Source organism: Phyllobates terribilis, unplaced genomic scaffold (genome assembly GCF_046119375.1).
Source record: "Phyllobates terribilis strain yellow unplaced genomic scaffold, ASM4611937v1 Scaffold_11__3_contigs__length_659146591, whole genome shotgun sequence".
Lineage (NCBI taxonomy): Eukaryota > Metazoa > Chordata > Amphibia > Anura > Dendrobatidae > Phyllobates > Phyllobates terribilis.
In genome coordinates, this window is record NW_027362771.1 from 266,724,123 (window position 1) to 266,743,047 (window position 18,925).

At 40.2% G+C, this 18,925-nt stretch overlaps 1 protein-coding gene across 1 annotated transcript in view; it reads right to left on the minus strand.

Moving 5' to 3' along the window:
* Positions 1-18,925, minus strand: part of SEMA3C (semaphorin 3C) — a 165,268-nt gene that overhangs the window by 117,880 nt on the left and 28,463 nt on the right. The gene's annotated exons all lie outside the window — the stretch shown is intronic.

Consider the following 18,925-nt stretch of genomic DNA (forward strand, 5'->3'; position numbering starts at 1 on the left):
CTGACTTTTCTCCCCAGTCATTCTCCAGTGACCCCTTGAGGCACAAAAACATTTCATCATGTTATCACCCTATCACCTCTCTTACCATAAATTTGATAGGATTTATGCCCTCTGATTGTTAGAATTAAGTGGATTTTTTTTTCTTTTTACTAAGAAGTAAGATGATGCATTAACAATAGTAAGATTATGCATCATTTCAATTCACCCCGATAAACACACTCTAAACGTTATCACAGCAATTGGGGACTCTCTGATATTTCATCTCTTAATCGCACTTTTAACCTTTTTTTCACTTTTATTCTTATCATGCTCAAGGATCCACAACTTTATTTGTTATTGTTTTTTTACAGCAGTTTACGGTAAATTGGGTTTATACCACCCAACCTGCGGCATTAAACAACCGCGACTGATAAATATTTCCCAATCAGTGGTCAGTCGTTCGCTTAGAGCACATAGGCTGCCAGAATTCTCTGCAGCACTGGTTCTGCTTACACGGGATGATGCGCTGCCGAGAACGATGATCTCTTGTGCAGCATAAAAGCACATTTCAGCTGATGAAGGAGCGTACTGCTTGTACATCGGGTGATTGCCAGCCTGAATAGACTGCAAGATAATCGTAAAGCAAGCATGTCTCGTTCACAATTGTCATGCAGTGTAAATGAACCTTTAGTAATAGGAGGACTTGTTTCTTATGGCATGAGTTGTGTCACCGTATTCTGAGAGCCGTAAGTTTCACAATTTTCCATCACTGGAGCTGCATGAGAGCATATTTTTTTTTGCGTGATAAGCTGTAATTTTCATTGACATTTTGTGGTACATGCGACTGTTTAATCAATTTTTATTTCACTTTTTGGGAGACAAAATTAACAAACAGCAATTCTATATTTGGCTTATTCTCTTTTAAACAGAGTTCATTTTAGTTATAATTGACAGATTATCTTTTACTCTGCAGGCCGATACAATCACAACAGTACCAAATTCAAAATCTTTTTTATTTTTTGCTACTTTTACAGAAGAAATTACTATATATATATATACTGGTTACCCATAATTTTCTTATTTTTCTATAGACTGAGCTACATGATTTATTGTTTTTTTGTGAGACAAGCTGTACAGTACTTTCTAAGTACATTTGGCTATTTCATCACTTTTTAATTATTTTTTTCTTTGAGTAAGGCTATGTTCACACACTGCATTTTTTCAGCGTTTTTTCTTTCTGCAGCAAAACCTGATGTCTTGCCAGGAAGGTTTGTTCAGGATTTTGCTTGTTTTTTTTGCTTGTTTTGTGCTGCGTTTTTTTTTTCACTGTCTTTTTGTCTCTTTATGAATGTACATAAAGTTCAGTGAAAAAAAAAATCTCATTCTATTTCATCAGGTTTTGGCAAAAAAAAGGGCTGAAAAACTGAGCGTTTTTTTCACCAATTACTTCCAATGGGTGAAAAAACACTGAAAAAATGGTGAAAAAAGTGACATGCTCTATTCTGCAAAAAAACATGCAGAGCACAAAATACTGATGAAAAAAAAACAATGCGTGTGCATGAGATTTCTGGAATCTCATAGACTTTGCTCGTACTGTAAAAAGCAGCAGAAAAGTTTCATAAATAAACGCATAAAAAAAACGCTGAAAAAACGCAATGTGTGAACATTTTGCAGTATAATTTACATGTTGAATTTATTTTGCAGGCCAATACGATTACAGTTATGTTTTACTACTTTTGCACACAAAAAAACTATTTTTAAATAAAACTCTAACTTTTTAATTTTTCTCCCTACAGAACTGTATGAGGGCATATTTTTGCATAATGATCAGTAATTTTTATTACTATTATTTTGAGGAACGTCCAAATTCAGAGTGCAATAATGAATCCTGGTCTAGAATAAATGGGTGCTGATTCTCTAGATTGAACACTTCACAAATATATAAAGCAAGAAAGGCACATCCGTAGAAATAAAATCATAATGTCTTCCTTAACAAAATCCATAAAAACCTTATGGTGTAATTCACATATTAGTAATAACTGATTATAGTCATGGATTTTGTTAATAAAGAAGACATTGTGATTTTATTTCTATGGATGTGCCATTCTTTCTTTATACACTGCTCAGAAAAATAAAGGGAACACTTAAACAACAGAATATAACTCCAAGTAAATCAAACTTCTGTGAAATCAAACTGTCCACTTAGGAAGCAACACTGATTGACAATCAATTTCACATGCTGTTGTGCAAATGGAATAGACAATAGATGGAAATTATTGGCAATTATCAAGACACACTCAATAAAGGAGTGGTTCTGCAGGTGGGGACCACAGACCGCATCTCAGTACCAATGCTTTCTGGCTGTTTTGGTCACTTTTGAATGTTGGTTGTGCTTTCACACTCGTGGTAGCATGAGACGGACTCTACAACTCACAGAAGTTGCTCAGGTAGTTCAGCTCATCCAGGATGGCACATCAATGCGAGCTGTGGCAAGAAGGTTTGCTGTGTCTGTCAGCGTAGTGTCCATAGGCTGGAGGCGCTACCAGGAGACAGGCCAGTACACCAGGAGACGTGGAGGGGGCCGTAAGAGGGCAACAACCCAGCAGCAGGACCGCTACCTCCGCCTTTGTGCAAGGAGGAACAGGAGGAGCACTGCCAGAGCCCTGCAAAATGACCTCCAGCAGGCCACAAATGTGCATGTGTCTGTACAAACGGTTAGAAACCGACTCCATGAGGGTGGTATGAGGGCCCAATGTCCACAGATAGGGGTTGTGCTCACAGCCCAACACCATGCAGGACGCTTGGCATTTGCCACAGAACACCAGGATTGGCAAAGTCGCCACTGGCGCCCTGAGCTCTTCATAGATGAAAGCAGGTTCACACTGAGCACATGTGACAGATGTGACAGAGTCTGGAGACGCCGTGGAGAGCGATCTGCTGCCTGCAACATCCTTCAGCATGACCGGTTTGTCAGTCAGTCAGCCCTCCATGTGCTCGCCAGAGGTAGCCTGACTGCCATTAGGTACCGAGTTGAGATCCTCAGACCCCTTGTGAGACCATATGCTGGTGCGGTTGGCCCTGGGTTCCTCCTAATGCAGGGCAATGCCATACCTCATGTGGCTGGAGTGTGTCAACAGTTCCTGCAAGATGAAGGCATTGAAGCTATGGACTGGCCCGCCCGTTCCCCAGACCTGAATCCGATTGAGCACATCTGGGACATCATGTCTCGCTCCATCCACCAACGTCACGTTGCATCATAGACTGTCCAGGAGTTGACGGATGCTTTAGTCCAGGTCTGGGAGGAGATCCCACAGGAGACCATCCGCAACCTCACCAGGAGCATGCCCAGGCGTTATAGGGAGGTCATACAGGCATGTGGAGGCCACACACAATACTGAGCCTCATTTTGACTTGTTTTAAGGACATTTCATCAAAGTTGGATCAGCCTGTAGTGTGTTTTTCCACTTTAATTTTGGGGGTGACTCCAAATCCAGGCCTCCATTGGTTAATAAATTTGATTTCCATTGATGATTTTTGTGTGATTTTGTTGTCAGCACATTCAACTTTGTACAGAACAAAGTATTCAATGAGAATACTTCATTCATTCAGATCTAGGAGGTGTTATTTGAGTGTTCCCTTTATTTTTTTGAGCAGTGTATATTATTGTGAGACTTTTGATCATATTATTATTTTTAGGTATGATCATCATAAAAAGCCATTATGGCATAGTTTTCTTTTCTTTTTTTTTACAGCGCTCATCATGCGGGATAAATAATAATGATCCCATACGGGGAATTGAACATGCAATTGTTTGATTGCATTGATAATACACTGTACTACTTGTGTAGTACAGTGCATTATCTAACCTGTCAGTGTTCGACTGCCAGCCTCCAGCATGATTTGATAGGCTGGGGTATATGGTAGACACGGAGACCATTGCTAGGCTTCTGGTTACCATAGAAGTCAACCAACACCCCACGATTATGTTGTGTGGGTTCTGATGGGCTATCAGACTCCTCATATGTCACTGACACTATTGACAGTAGCATGTGAGAGGTTAAATTGCTGGTTTCAAAACCAGCTCAGGTTTTAGCATCTGCATCAATAGCTTATCTGGCTCTTGCACTCATGCCATCCCTGATCCATAACTGTACGCTCGATTGCAGTAAACTAGTTGCAATCTGTGTGTACTGTTATATCTACTTATGGGAAGGGTTAATGGAATCTAGAACATGTAGATTCCAATTCTGTTTAGTTTTGACTAATATGTGAAGACGTGCATTAACTCTGCACATACTTATATTTTGTATCCATATATTTATTGCAGGATTTGTATTGTTAACATTCTCTTTGGGTCAAAATTTTAGCCACAATTGCAGTTTGGAAAGGATTTTTTTTTTTTACAAATCCATACACTTTGATGCGAAACTACATAAAAGTGTCCATGATTTTAAAGTATGATTGAAATGTAAAACACATTTAAGATATTGGGTAACTACTCACTATAATGACACCCTTAATTTGCTGGAGCAACAGAAGACCCATTCACACACTCCTCCAGTTTTTACCTTTTCATTTTCCTTTTAATTTTTCAGGTTTTTCCATTTCATTTCTCCCTTCCCTATGCAAAACGGACTCTCTTTCTAGAGGACAGTATATAGTCATAAAAACTTCAATATTCAGCTTCTTTTTCAGAACTGTGGACCATTGAGGGAAACTTTACATCTCATCCTTTTTCAGCATGTCTGCTCATAAAAACGCCAGAAAAATAGCTCACAAAATGCTCAAAAGAATCTTCCTAATCTTCCTATTCATTTCTATGGAAAAATAAATGGCTGCTGAGCGACTGGATTGGATGTCCAATTAAAATATTGCAAAAATGCTTCAGAAAATAATATCTGCAAAAATGCTTCAAAGATTCTGCAAATGAAAAACTTCTCCAAAAACTCCCCAAAGAAGTAGTTTCCACTAGAAAAGTAAAAGGGCCCAATTTATCAAAGCTTCTACGTCAGAATTCTGGCATTAAAAACCTTTCAAGAGTCGCAACACTTTGGTGCAAAGAAAGATTAAATTTAGTGACTTATGGCGTTCTTACGTCATTTTTGCCCAGTTCCTACAAACTGAATGGAGCTGCATTGGGACAGGGTTATGGCAACCCCCGCTCGACAAATTTTTGAAGAGCTGCAGCATATTTTAAGCCACAAATCTTACTCCAGTCAGTGACTGGAGTAAAATATGTGGCGAGTCGCACACAGAGGTGCATGCCACTTGTCAGATGCTCCTAATTCATTAAGAGGCGTCCACCTCTTTATAAGTCAGGAGTGTCTAATTCCAACATGCCTCCTCATCAAGACCTGTGCGAACAATGCCTTGATGAATCAGGGCCATAGATTTTGACAAAACTGTCAACACACCCCAAGGCCCCCGATTCATCAAGACCAGGGATTTTAATGCCGGTCTTGATAAAAGGGCATGTTCGAGTCAGGTGCTCCTAATTCAATAAAAGGAGCTTGCCACATAATGAATCAGGAACGTCTGAGAAATGGTGTGTGCCTCAAGGTGTGCCTTGTCATAAATCCTATTCTAGCTGGGGACTGGAGTAAGATTTACGGCATAAGAATCGCCACTGCTCATTATTAATTTGACAAGCAAGTTGCCACTCCCCCATACCATCCCAGTGCCGGACACTTTGTCGAAGCTGGGAAAAAATGGCGTGAGAAAGCAAAAAAGTCACAAAACTTTAGAGCAGCCTTGCATTGCACCAAAATTTTGTGACATTTCGATTCTGGTGTAAAAGCTTGGATGAATCAGGCCCTAAGTCTTTTTTTTCTGTTGTCACAGGTCAGAGTTTTTAACTTATTTTCCAGTTAGTAGACATTAGCTTTAATCATTGTTCTCCAGTCTGTTGAATACAATATATATTTTATAAAAACATATTTCAAGTTTGAATAAAGAATTCTTAAGGCCCAATCAGATTAAGATTCTAACACCAATGACTCAATGACCATGATAATTCAGTAATTTAAATGGGTTAAGTTAAGAGACTGAACAATGTGTCGAAAAACGTTCATTCATCGTGCATGAAATTCTTTAAGCGAGCAAAAAAAAATCTCAAAAATTGTGTGATGTAAATGGAGATTTTTCGCTCGATCAACAACTTGACCGACACAAAGGAGAAGTGGAAATTCAAGTCCTGAACAGGTATCTGTGTGAACTGCACAATGCGTAACAATCGCTATTCAATCATTTACCGGTAATTCACTATTGCCGTTCTGTACTTGTCTGACATAGTTTGCCAGTCGTTAGTTACAATGGCATCGTTTAAACCGAACCACAAATAATCTGTGCAGTGTACAGTGATACTATAGCTCACGACAAGGTGTGATATACAGCAGCCTGAGAGACAGAAAATGTTACCATCTGGAATGCATCTGCTATTAGTCAAGTTCAGTATTTTCAGAATGTTGCTATGTTAGCAATAAAATAAAAAGAAAACGTTGTACCACCTGCACATAAATATATATATATTTTCTTTTTCACTTTCACACATTCTTCAGTGTAACTAAATGTATACATTAGAAGCACTTTAACAAACCGTCCCTATACTGCAGACAGAGTATATACTTGAGCAATCCATTAGCAAAAAATATAGTATCCAATATAAATAAAGGGATACTAAATGTACACACAGGTAAACCAAGAATGACAAGCAACACTGATAATGCAATTCTTTCCTTCTGTCTGTGTATCTAAGGAGACATCCAATTTGTCTCCCCTTTTTTCTTTGGTTAGCAGCTTAACACAAGACTTAAAGGGAATCTGTCAGGATCAATCATCCTGCGCCATCTATATGGGCATGTAGGTCGTAAGAAGCTAAATAAAACGATACCTTGATATCTTCGACACGATATTTTGTTTTAAAGAGAAAGCAGCGCTTTTCTTAATATGTAAATGAGCTGTTAAGACATATGGGTGAGACCTAGATCTCCCTGAGAAACTATCTCTGGAACTTATTTTAAATGAAAGGGGGCGTTAAAAAAAAATTCTGAAAAGTTTTTAGTTTGAGTGACCCGTCACAGAGAAACAAACCATACGAGATTAATGGCAAAGAACAGAGCTACAATTAACAATAATATTATTTTCAGAACAGAACATCTTGGAGAATGCTTGTGGCCTTACAAAAGGAAGCTTCCGAGAAGGAATCTTGGATACTAAGAGTGCATCTCAAGAGGAATAAACCGCAGTGATGATCATCTAAGAGACCAGCCAAAGAATTACATGTAAACTTGGTGCAATCAGCTTCTGTCCCACCCTGTTGGCAACCTCCCTTGCTGGCATGAAGACAATGTAGCAGATGGCTTTCAGCAGAGAAAGTTTACATAAGCCCAGCGCTCATTGTATACAGAATATACATTATATAATCCTAGGTATATCATAGAGATAAAATCAGCAAGGCCATTATAGTATCATAAAAACATGGAACGCAAGGATCATCTATGATTCCTTCTTTCAAGAAACTGTTGCCTTGTATTATATAATACTGTCACTAAGCTACATTGACTGTTTAAGTGCAATGTGATATTTATGCAAATACACAAGTATATAAATAAGGATCTAGATTATTTACTTACATAATACTGACATAAGGCAATTTGCTTATTAGATTTTTCACAAGCATTGCCACCCACGGTTTCCAGGCGTCTTAGTGGCAAATTAGATCTGTTGCCTTAAGTGACAAAGGGATCTCTGCATAACTAGGCATGTCAGCCATGTCCCAGAGTCTGGGGAAGCTGTAGGAGCTGGAGTCCCTATCCATGGTAATCAAACAGCTAAATAAAATCTGGATTAACTTGAGGAAAAAAGAAGGATCCAGGAGTCAGACTTACAAGGCAGGATGGTAATATAACGCTACGGGTGTCAGCAATGCTCACAAGGCATGATGTAGTCTATTAGCGACAATAAGGATCTCATCATCGGCACCATCAAAGAAAAACTGTTCTACAAGTATGTGCGCTGGTATAAATCAATGGTAGGCACTGCGCAAAAATGTGAATACTCCGATGTCAATGTTCTCTGGGTCATGTTACAGTGATGGCACTTCAAGTAGCTCCAGCTGATATCTAAACTACAGGGATTTTCTGTGTGCTACCTCTAGTATGGAAACACTACAGACAAAGGTTTCTTCTCTAATTAGACTAGACGTTACAGATTGAATATGTGAGATTAAAGTAATTTGTTTCATTTGCATGACAGAGATGTCATTGCCAACAAGAGAAATAAAACAGACAGTTGTAAAAATGTTAAATGTTATGATATATGCTTGGATAACATACTCAACTGAAGACAAAACTGACTCCATGTCATTTTGGCAAAGTTATTCACTGATTAGAAATCATTATATCTTTTTGTTAATTTGTAAGTACCTTATTGCATGACCGTTATTTTCACTATTTTTATTGCGTGGGATTCCTCCACATGTGTCCCTTCTCTAGCATTCCAGCAACATACTAGTAGCTTAATTGGCTTCATATAGCATGGTCTTCACGTGTAGGTTAGAGCCCCGCTGAGGACAAGGATCAATGGAAGTGAATACAAAATTATTTTTTGTTTATAGCAAAGAGATGAGATATCCAGTCATACATGGAAGGAGGAATTTGGAAGTGAAATGGACTGTTAATAATAAAAATAATAATATTTCTTATTTAGTTGGCGCCAACATATTCCGCAGCACTTTACAATTAAGTGGGGACATGTACATACAATAAATTCAATGCAAGGTAAGACAGTTTAAACAGTTACATGAGAAGTAAGGTCCCTGCTCGCAAGCTTACAATCTACAATTGTTGCCAGAAATCGAAAATGCTTCTTTATTACAATATTTTCACATTTATGAATGCAACCAAACAATGCTAAATTATACTCTGTGTTATTTAAATCGTGTTATAAGGTCAATATAAAAGTATAAATATGATAAACAATCTACTGGCACACCAATAAGCAGTTCTAGTAATAGGCTGATATTTCAACAAGTTGGGGTTTTACATTTTGACAATGTTGACAATAACAAGCATGTTCTGACACTTTCAACACATTCTTATCATTTAGACATACGAAAAGAAACAACAGTGACATAAAAGGTCACTTGTCAGGTCACTTGGTGTTTGTATATTATGCACTTTATACATGAAAACTAAAGGATATAATCCGTTAAAAGGTGTTGTCCGTGGCAATTCATTAGGTCACTGTTATACCTGCAGTCTACAAACCCAACACCTTTCCTATCTTGCTTGCTGTTAAACTATTCCAATAGGAATAAAAAAAATAGCAGTTAATGTTTAACCTATACACTCACATATCCTTCTCATATCCCCTAATATGCTACTAACACTAAAGCCCTTCATAGATTGTAAGCTTGCAAGCAGGGCCCCCACTCTTGTGGTATGTGCTGAACTATAAAGTCTTATCTTGTTTGTATAAGGTCCCTCTAAGTATAAAGTGCTACAGAATATGTTAGCACTATAGAAATAAAAAATATTATTCTATATATTCTTCATTAAAACTGGAGTTTCATACGCCAGTCATAATGATGGACGTGCAGGAATAAGACGCACAGAATTCATTGAGAGACACCTAACACTTAGTGAATTTGGTATATCTTATCAGTGCCATGCGGTTACATACGTCTCGCCAGAAACGTTACTCCAATCAGGGACCAGAGTTACATTTTTGCAGTAAGGAACAAATGAATTTAATAAATTTGTTGGGCAGTGTTGCCATGTCCCATCCCATCTCCTTCGCATCACAGCCCATTTTGTCTGCGCTGCCCGAAACTAGCATGATAACAACAAAAGGTGCACTATTTTTGCGCAACTTCATGCTGTGTGAAAATTCTGGGAAATTTGAAGTTGTTTTATGCGGAAACACCAGGATGAATGGAATACTCAGTTTCCAGCTATTATTTTCATAAATCCAATAAATCAAAAACAGAAATACAAGCAACTTTGCAATGTAACTGTCACGGGTGTGTCAGGTGTGACAGACAGTCGCTCTGGATCCGGCTGTAGAAGGTCACTGCGCTTGGCAATGCAGACGCCTTCTTGATTCATCTCTGTAGTATAATTTTATCCTTCTTCCTTTAGGACCCAGCAGTGACCTCCACTTTCTGCTAGTGACTGACACACCTTTGATTGGTAGTTAAAAAAATCTCACTTTTTCCAGAGAGTCGCTGGTGATAGTTCTATGTACCTCTGTGCAGAGTTGGATTATTGGCAGTCGGCTAGTCTCGTCTTTGGTGCCCTTGGAGGACAGTTGGCATTATCTCTCTGGTGTCTGCTCAAGCTAAGTGTATCCCCTTTTTTTATTTACCTTGTTGTCTTTAGTTTGTAGTGGAGCCTGACTAGTGCTCACCCCGTCCCTTCCCTATCTAGGGCCTAGCTCTATGGACATTCAAGTTTTAGGTTCCTGCTCGGCGATAGGTTCTGCACCTATATAAGGACGATAGGGTAGGCAGGGTGATATTAGATCTGCCTAGGGGTCTCCACTCCCCATTTCCCTAGCTGTTGGGCTCCCTTCCCCCTCTTCCCGTAGTTGTATACTTATTCCTTCCCTCACCTTGCGTGACAGTAACTTAGCACTTAAAGGGAACCTTTAATCTGATCCATGCTGCCCAAACCACAGGCAGCATGAATCAAAGTCTGGTTGCACAATTGCAGCCAGGTATATATTTCTCTTTGGGCAGCATGACCCAGCTGACGTTTAATTTTTAAAGAATATTTAGCAACATTTTAACTAAATTTAAAACCCATTTATTATAAAAACAAAAAGCTAATTAAGCTATACATTAATGGTGGCCATATATGCTTTATCGAAGTTGGTCGTTGGCTGAACAACGGTGTTTACGAACGAACAACTGGTAAAAATAAATTTGCCAACACAACCATACACATTTTTGCTCATATTTTCCATTAAAACATTTAATCTGGTTATACATTTTCAAAGACACTCGGGTAAGGACAAACGATCAAGGATTAAAGATCTTTTGTCCAACTACTGTTCGAAAACATTTTAATATAGCCAATTTATTTTCGAACTTATTATTTATGCTGTATTAAAGGTTAATTAAACAGATCATTCATCCTTTAGTTAACTATGTATAACCAACTTGCAGGGAAAGTATCATCAGAAAATGACCTATTGTTTAAATCAGGATTTTACGTTACATGTATTTCTAAAATTTTGGGTGATTTTTTTTAAATTTTTTTATATCAATCATTATTGCAAAAAACAGTATTAGCAAACTTGCAATTTTGACACTAGCCACTAGAGCTTTTTTAGACTCTTACTTCCCGTCCTTTCAGGAAGCATTTGCGGGAGTTTTCTTATCAGCACAGGCAGGGTTACAATGACAGGTATACACCTCTATACACAGCTGATAAAGGATCCACCATTCACAATAGGCAATATTACAGCTGACTATGTTTCCCCTCCCTTTGTACAGGCTCATTAGACAATTCGATACCAAAGATTAAAAAAAAAAATCACAGTGGCCAATGTGAAAATTGCAAGATTTCTATTTTTTTTAATACAATGTGATATCTTCTAAAACAAAATTGTCAAATAAAAAAAAATACATTTTAAACAGAATCCTGATTTAATTAATAGGTAATTTTATGATGATTTCTTCTCTTTAAAGGGGTTGTCTGGTCCAAATCGATAAGTCTAGAGTCACTCTGATTGACTGCATGAATCCACCCAGCGTATGCACTGCGCGCTGCGGGGATTCGCTGGTTTCTGACACGGGACTGGAGGGTATGTATGAGTTATACATACTCCCGGCCAGAGGGCGCAGCCTCGCTTCCATACACTTGTATGGAGCAAGGCCGAGCCCTCTAGTCAGCCACACCCACTGGTCAGCCGCGTCACTAGACAGGGCGTGGCCTCGCTCTATATAAGTGTTTGGAACGAGGCCACGCCCACTGGATGGGCTCTGGCCGGGAATATGTATAACTCATGCCTACCCTCCAGTTCAAGTTCAAGGTCAGAAACCGGCGAATCCCCACATTGCATGGTGTGTGCGCTGCGGAGATTCAATTCATAAGTCTGCAGTCACATAGAGTGACTACAGACTTATCGATTTGGACCGGACAACCCATTTAAGCTTGTCACTGCTTATGTACTGTATGTGTAATATTCAGAGATCGGCGGTCTAAAGTGTTCCATAGAATTCCAACAAGGCTACCATCTAGCTAGTGACTGACTAAACCTATTCTGCTGATAATGAGATGATGTTCTCCGTAAAACAATATCAGAGACCTTGAGTACCACAAGTACCATGAAGATATTCTGGTAGCGGCCCCTACTGCTCTGAACAACCTGGCTCTCTGTGCAGGTCTCAGGGTAACACGATTCTAAACAGCCGACGTAGCTGCGGGGCATTTGTGGGGTAGCAGTGGAACCCACTGGTGGACATAGACAGAAGAGGGCCCCTGTGCAAGAACAATGAATGGGCCCTTTGCAGTTCAATAGCTCATTATAATGCACATTTCCAAATGCTTTGGAGGTTAAAATGGGCCCCCCTAACCCTTGGGCCCCTGTGCGACTGCACAGGTTGCACCATTGGTATGTCCGCCCCAGTAGGAACCATTCTGGTGCTTCCCTTTAAAAGAACTAATGAAATCAATTCTAAAATGTGCACAAAAAAAGATACATTTGCAAATTACACAACGGGAACAAATAGTGTATCATAAAATATGTTATTGAAATGTGCAGAGCACATTGGATACATCCCATTGGAATGCGCCATAATAATGCATGGATTACCTTCAAACAATCTCAGCTCTGTACACATTCTCAGTTTATTCCAGTCTCAACATGTATACCATAAACAGTTACATGTGTTCAGACTTTTCTGCAAGGAAGTAGATCCAATATACATTGAAAGTGGAAATATATTCTTATTTTAAAATAGTAAAACATATTTGCTTTAAATTACTACATAACATGACATTAAACAATACGGTCTCCTTTTTCATCCCACTGGTCGAGAAAATAAAACTAAATGTATTTTCCATAAGACTTTGCTGCAGCCAATCTATTATCTCTACACTTGGCTTGATGGGACCCTGTCTATACACAATGTGCTCATTTGCTCAATTTTCCATGGGAAAGTACTTGTAATGCTAAGCGATTTTATTATTGTTCTGCTTATCTGTTTATGGTGGAAAGCTGGTTTTGTTGTCACGCGTCACGGGCTGTGAAAATAATTTCCCTCCTCCAGCAGTGTAAAAGCGTTGAATACTTCCAGTTTTTACAGCAACTTTTCACTACAACCTTCTACAAGGCACACATGCAGAAAACCTTAACTGTGGACAATAAAGAATCACAGCTAAACTACATTATATCATTATTTGCTATTATTCTTCAAGATATTTCTGTATTCTTCTGATAACCCTCTAATTGTTTTCTGAATCTAACATCTCGTGTATCACTAGGATTGTTACAGCTTTCAATCAACAAAAGGAACACAAATCCCCATACACATTAAAGTCAGCAGAACCTGCCAATTCCACCAGAATTGTCAGACCAATAAATGTGTATAGGGGCCTCCTGACTCTCCCCCCAAAAGATGATGTTGGGGGAAAGAATGATCCAGTCTTCTGAATTTAATGCCCAATCCTTTTGGTGGGTGCAGACAAAGGCCTTTCTCATAAAGAACATAGGATTGTTTGGAGGAGCGTTCCTGCATATAGGGGAGGTAGGAGACATAGCTGCTGGGGGCCTTAATTCAGAACTTTACTTGTCAACTACAGGATTCCATAATCTGATTGTAGAAGGGCAATCGTAGAAATTTTTCAAGGGCTTTCACAGAAAAAATGTTTTCAAATGGTAGCAATTTGTGAACTATTTTTTTTTAGAATTTAACACAAGAATAACATGAGGAGGATGGGCTTTCCACTGTATACAGATATATACAGTACAGACCAAAAGTTTGGACACACCTTCTCCTTTAAAGATTTTTCTGTATTTTCATGACTATGAAAATTGTACATTTACACTGAAGGCATCAAAACTATGAATTAACACATGTGGAATTATATACTTAACAAAAAAGTGTGAAACAACTGAAAATATGTCTTATAAACTAGGTTCTTCAAAGTAGCCACCTTTTGCTTTGATGACTACTTTGCACACTCTTGGCATTATCTTGATGAGCTTCAAGAGGTAGTCACCGGAAATGATCTTCCAACAATCTTGAAGGAGTTCCCAGAGATGCTTAGCACTTGTTGGCCCTTTTGCCTTCACTCTGAGGTCCAGCTCACTCCAAACCATCTCGATTGAGTTCAGGTCTGGTGACTTTGGAGGCCAGGTCATCTGGCGTAGCACCCCATCACTCTCTTTCTTGGTCAAATAGCCCTTACACAGCCTGGAGGTGTGTTTGGGGTCATTGTCCTGTTGAAAAATAAATGATGGTCCAACTAAACGCAAACCGGATGGACTAGCATGCCGCTGCAAGATGCTGTGGTAGCCATGCTGGTTCAGTATGCCTTCAATTTTGAATAAATCCCCAACAGTGTCACCAGCAAAGCACCCCCACACTATCACACCTCCTCCTCCTTGCTTCACGGTGGGAACCAGGCATGTAGAGTCCATCCGTTCACCTTTTCTGCGTCGCACAAAGACACGGTGGTTGGAACCAAAGATCTCAAATTTGGACTCATCAGACCAAAGCACAGATTTCCACTGGTCTAATGTCCATTCCTTGTGTTCTTTAGCTCAAACAAGTCTCTTCTGCTTGTTGCCTGTCCTTAGCAGTGGTTTCCTAGCAGCTATTTTACCATGAAGGCCTGCTGCACAAAGTCTCCTCTTAACAGTTGTTGAAGAGATGTGTCTGCTGCTAGAACTCTGTGTGGCATTGACCTGGTCTCTAATCTGAGCTGCTGTTAACCTGCGATTTCTGAGGCTGGTGACTTGGATAAACTTATCCTCAGAAGCAGAGGTGACTCTTGGTCTTCCTTTCCAGGGGCGGTCCTCATGTGAGCCAGTTTCTTTGTAGCGCTTGATGGTTTTTGCAACTGCACTTGGGGACACTTTCAAAGTTTTCCCAATTTTTCGCACTGACTGACCTTCATTTCTTAAAGTAATGATGGCCACTCGTTTTTCTTTACTTAGCTGCTTTTTCCTTGCCACAAACAGTCTATTCAGTAGGACTATCAGCTGTGTATCCACCAGACTTCTGCACAACACAACTGATGGTCCCAACCCCATTTATAAGGCAAGAAATCCCACTTATTAAACCTGACAGGGCACACCTGTGAAGTGAAAACCATTTCCGGTGACTACCACTTGAAGCTCATCAAGAGAATGCCAAGAGTGTGCAAAGCAGTCATCAAAGCAAAAGGTGGCTACTTTAAAGAACCTAGAATATAAGACATATTTTCAGTTGTTTCACACTTTTTTTTAAGTATATAATTCCACATGTGTTAATTTATAGTTTTGATGCCTTCAGTGTGAATATACAATTTTCACAGTTATGAAAATACAGAAAAAGCTTTAAATGAGAAGGTGTGTCCAAACTTTTGGTCTGTACTGTAGACAAGGGTAAGGAGGGCTGCACTTGATTCTTTTAAAGTAGATATGAAACTTTTGGGAATTTTTTCATAACAAACGTAAAATAAAGCTTGATATTTCAAGCATTAGCCATGAATTTGTTCACTTTGGCTCACTTAAATGGGTATATCAATGTCACACATTTTTTGCATATCCAAAGGACATGCCATAAATGTGGAGATCATGGGAATGAGGTTGCTCAACAATTTTTAGATCTCCTAAACAAATGAATGGAAAGAGAAGCTCATGCGCCACCAGCTCACAATTAAGTCCAGCATGTGGCTTGCCCCTGTTCTCTAGATAGAAGAAGGCATTAGTTGGGAGACAAGCAGCTATCATATTTATTGTATTTCATGTTGATACTCCATAAATGTGTGAGATGGACTATGACTAATAACAACTACTGCTGCACGCTACTGAGCAATACAGCAGAAGTTGTTAAAACAACGCAACCTTCACTGATATCATGAAGTGGCATCACACAGACTTTCCCTCTGCTCACCTCCTGTATGGCGGGAGTCATCATAAGTTATTATACTTTTTAAGTGGGACCTTTCACTGAATTGTTTTTATTTAAACCGAGTATCTCCTTCATTTGGCGATGCTCCACTCATTCTGGAACAGGTTTTCTTTTTCTGATGTGCCCCTCCGTTACAAAGTTATGCCCCTATGGTAATAGATTGTAAATTTTCACTTCAATCAACTGGGCGTATACCGCAGAAATTCTCTATGGGCGCGGCTGTGTTTTGATTGGCCAGCATCAGAAGAGAAAATGCAGATACCTATAGAGAATATCTGTTCATTGAAGCAAAAAAAGGTAAATTTGCATAGTTATTATAGGAGGGCATAACTTTGGAATGAGGGGGCACAGAATAAAAAGAAAAACTGCTCCAGAATCAGTGAAACAGCACAAATTGGAAGAAATACTCAATTAAAATTAAAAAATTCAAGTGAGAGGTCCCCTTTAAAGTATATCTTCAATAAAATGGCAGTCCAATAAATTTCTGTTCTTTGTCTTAACAGGTCTGTCAATATTAAAATGCAATTATGACTTTGAAGAAGTACTTACTAGAGGTGAAAGAAGGACTTCAGATGTTGCAAATATGGAAGCAATGTGGCACACAAATTTTCCAGCAGGTTTACATAAATTGTGATGTTTCTGGAGTCAATTGCAATGGAGTGACACTTGACCTGACGGTTATGCTCATTTGTTTTACAGCTATACAATATATCTTACTTACACTCGGCACAGATGTCTGTAAAACTTGGAATCTGCGGAACTATATCTACTTTCATTCCAAACATCTATACAACAAATCAATATAGAAAAGCGCTTGGAAGGCACGGCAAAGAAAGGTTTTCTCTTAAGGATGCACATTCCATGTGAATGTGTAATTAAGTTACTACATGGCATATTGTGCTGTAAGAAAAAAAACTAAATGGATTAGAATCCCTGCTGGAAAAGTCCATGCAAATTTAAACAGTCCTAAAAGTAAACAGATTAGAATCTTGGATTTCGTCCCTTACTTTCTTTCTCCACACAAAAACATACTTCACATCACCATAAAAGATTGATAGTGACAACTGGCAGAGAATCCTCCAAGAAATTCTTGAATAAAACCTTGTAGTTTAGATTTCTACTGGATATTCTTTTCCCTGGATTCCCTTACTTTCCACACAATAGTATTCTGGATTAAATAGCGTTTTACCCAGAGAAAAAAAAGCCGACATTTTATATCACACACATTCAAGGGGCACAATTTCCTTCCTTCTGACATATGATAAAAGTTTCAGTATGCAGCAAAGCTAGGGTTGAGAGCCCATCAAGTAATAAATTGGTGGGGGGGACTTGTACTGAAATAATATCCATCAGAAGAAAATAAAAACACAAACGCACAACAATACGGCACCTCTATAACTATATTTACTATTAACGTAAAGGGGCTGTCGAGGTTAGTCACGACAGTCTGTAGTCACTCTATTTGTGAATTCTCACAGTGCATGCTATGATGACTCTGGCGGCTAGACAGAGTGGCTATATTCCATCAGACATGCACAGCCTCAATCAATACAAGTTAAAGGGGTTGTCCATAGGATAGGGCATCAATGTATGATCGGCCGGGGTACTGGCAATTGAATAGGCGGCGGATGTGCAGTACACCGTGGCGGCCACTACCACTTGAGGGCGGAGCCCCGCAGGTGAGCACTTCCGGTCGGCGGCCGCCACCAATAACAGCTGATCGGTAGGGGTGCCGTATGTGGGACCCCAGCCGATCATACATTGATACCCTATCCTACAGATAGGGAATTAATGTAAAAGTAGTGGACAACTTCTTTAATTTAGAGAGGTCGTGTACATTTAGTCGAAATGTGGCCGGGAGTATGCATATCACATACTTGGTGGTCACATGACTGCTCGGTTTCGCCTCTGACATCAGAGAGTCCTCACTGAACACGCTGAATGAAATGTGAGTGTAGTATCGGCGTCTCTGCCCCCTGACAGGCAGAGACGCCATCCTTCTTAAAGCCGCGCTCCCCGCCCGGCATCCTCCGGCGCTCCTGCTTCTGCTGCTGCCGGCGCGCACAGCTACCAGGCACAGTGCTTAGGGCGCGCTCCCTCCCTCTTAAAGGGGCCGCGCTCCGTCCTAAGGAGTCCCCGGCCAATGGCCGGAGGACCTCTCATATAAAAGGCACCTCCTCCAAAATGGAGGTGCCCGTGCAAGGTTGTAGCTTTGTGTGTTAAACTCTTCTTCAGCCCTCAGGTCCCGCTGCTAGCCTGACTACCAGTCCAGTCCGCCAGCCTGACTACCAGTCCAGTCCGCCAGCCTGACTACCAGTCCAGTTCGCCAGCCTGACTACCAGTCCTGTCCGCCAGCTTGTCTACTCTCCAGCCTGACAGTCTGTCTACAGTCCAGTCCGCCAGTCTGTCTATGGGCCCTGCCCACCTGCTTACCTGGAAGCACCTGCCTGTTACCTGCCGTGCCTACCAGCCAGCCTACCTGGAGGCTCCTGCTTGTTACCTGCCGTGCCTACCAGTCAGCCTACCTGGAGGCTCCTGCTTGTTACCTGCCGTGCCTACCAGCCAGCCTACCTGGAGGCTCCTGCTTGTTACCTGCCGTGTCTGCCAGTCCATCTACCCGGATCACCCGTCAGCCTGCCTGCCGTGCTCATCTGCTGTACCGATCAGTCCCTGCCTTCTGACCCGTGGGAGTCACCTGCTCTCATACAAGATCTGGCCCAGAGTACCACCTGGTCCCTCTGCTCGGTCCTTCCCTGGTCACGGAGTCGATTGAGCCGCCATACGACCTTGGTCAGTCCGAGTTCATACCTAGTTACGCCC